This window comes from Babylonia areolata, chromosome 19 (assembly GCF_041734735.1).
Source record: "Babylonia areolata isolate BAREFJ2019XMU chromosome 19, ASM4173473v1, whole genome shotgun sequence".
In the NCBI taxonomy this organism is placed as follows: Eukaryota; Metazoa; Mollusca; class Gastropoda; order Neogastropoda; family Buccinidae; genus Babylonia; species Babylonia areolata.
Genome location: NC_134894.1, coordinates 29339249 through 29341373, shown reverse-complemented (window position 1 = coordinate 29341373; position 2125 = coordinate 29339249). Strand labels below are relative to the sequence as shown.

Sequence of the window (2125 nt, the reverse complement as noted above, 5' to 3'; positions counted from 1 at the left end):
GCGTTTCCTCATTCTGTACTTTCTTCTCCGTCTGTCATTTACAGCGACTCTTCTTCGTTCACGTTAGGTTATAAAAACCTGCTTTCCGTCATATTTGTATAAATCGCATTTGGAAAAAAAACGTGGTTTTCACTGTCTTTCAACCCACCTCCAACCCCCACCCCACACCCACCCCCGAAAAAGAAAGTTAAAAATAAAAAATAAAAAGAAGAAGAAGAAAAGCGGCGTGAAGTATGTCCGTTTATGAGGTGTTTTCTGTTCTCCGATTGATGAATGTGTTTTGTTGATTAAGATGATCAGCAGCGACAAATTTCGGTCCTTACCCTGATGAAAGGTGTAAAAATAGTATTTTCATACGCAGTGCATTTCATGAATAAAGGAACGGATGCTATTCCCGCATACTCTGATCTAACATTCCCACCGAGGAAAACAAACAGCAAGCGAGCCCATGCGCCTACTTATGCATACACACAGGCCAGGGAACACAGATATGCACATGCTCGCGCACACGCATTGACACGCACGCGCACACACATACACAGACGCATACCAAGAGATACACACACACACACACACACACACACGCACGCACGCACGCACGCACGCACGCACACACACACACACACACAGAGAAGAATGCATTCCATACTATGATGTTGTTTCGGCGCTTACACGAAACCGTTTTCATTCCATCATTCCTCCATAAAGAATGTAGACGCAAACTTCAACATGACAGATTTTGTGACATTTTAATGAAGCGCCCAAACAGGCCCTCAACTCTAGTCCTTCCACTCCATCCCACCCCGACCCCATCCCCTTCACAGCTTATTTTCACCCTCTTCTTCCCCCCCCCCACCACCCTCCCACTCCACCCCCTCTTGTCTCTCTCTCTCTCTCTCTCTCTCTCTCTCCTTTCATTGTCTTCATTGTATCAAACAAAGACAGTTGTTTCACAGGGGGCGAACGCTTCACGGAGGGCACGGTCAGTGAAGGAACAAGGGAGGCAATTCATCAGGATCATGCTTTTCATCTCAAAGGGAACCTCTTCCCTCTCGTTACTCAAACATCTCCTGACCCTGGGGTGTGACAGGTTTGTGTGAGATGCTCTTTGTTTGAAGACTGTGTGATGGGACTGGTTGAAGGTTTGTTCGATTTGGTAACAGTTTTCAGTTTCAAAGGGGGTGTCCATGTGTGTGGACTGATCAACGTACGTTATGGCATCAGGTCTGCGCAAAAATAAAGGGCAGTTGCCGACCTTGCGCGTATAAAATCCAACGTACTGGTCAGGCCTAGAGAGCCTGGTAAATTCTAGTCTTCTTTGTCATCTTTTGTCACAGTCCTTTGTTGTGTGTGCCTTTCCGTCTCTGTCTGTCTGTCTGTCTATTCCTCTGAAATAGTCTCTGTTTGTCTACATCTCTCTCTCTCTCTCTCTCTCTCTCTCTCTCCTCTGTGATCCTTTCTCTGCATGCATAATTATATGCACGTGCAGGCGTTCGTGCGACACCCCCCCCCCCTACCCCCCTCTATATGTTAAAACCCCTTGACTGCTTTAGAACGTAGAACTTACGTCCATAGTGACGTCACTGATGACATCATCAAAAGAAGGGAAATATTTTTGGAGACTTAAATTCACACATTGCATCTGGAGTGGTATATCTCCAGACCTTTTTTTTTCTTCTCGGTTTGGGGGCTAATTTTTTGTTGTGGATATTGGTTTATGGCTTGAAACATCTCTTTCTATCCCCCCCCCCCTCCCCTCTCTCCCGACAGTCAAGGCATTTTAATAAGAAAACAGCACGAGACAACCTCAATCAAAGAAGGCGCTTTTGGTAGAAATGGTTTAATCAAGGGCTACACCCGTGCTATAGTGATATCCGGTGATCAAAGTTCGAAGCCTAGTTTCGGCATGGTGCTTGGGAAAGGGACTTTTCTCCGATTTTCCTCACTCCACCCAGGTGTGAATGGGTACCTGACTTCGGTTGAGGAAAGTTAAGACGAAGGAAGGAGAGAATTGGGTCCCCCCCCCCCCCCCCCCGACCCCCCCTTCTCCTTCCTATGGCGAGCCCTAGACATGGTGAATATGAATTCACTGCCCCTAAGATTAAGTTTTAAGCTTTTAACCTCA

General features: G+C 46.4%; 1 long non-coding RNA gene across 1 annotated transcript in view; it reads left to right on the top strand.

The window, feature by feature from the left end:
- The first annotated feature begins 988 nt into the window (after window positions 1-988).
- LOC143294018 (uncharacterized) overlaps window positions 989-2125 on the top strand; it is a 7898-nt gene continuing 6761 nt past the window's right edge. Inside the window, exon 1 of the long non-coding RNA XR_013056863.1 lies at window positions 989-1090. This is a non-coding gene — a long non-coding RNA (uncharacterized LOC143294018). The remainder of the gene's footprint in view (window positions 1091-2125) is intronic.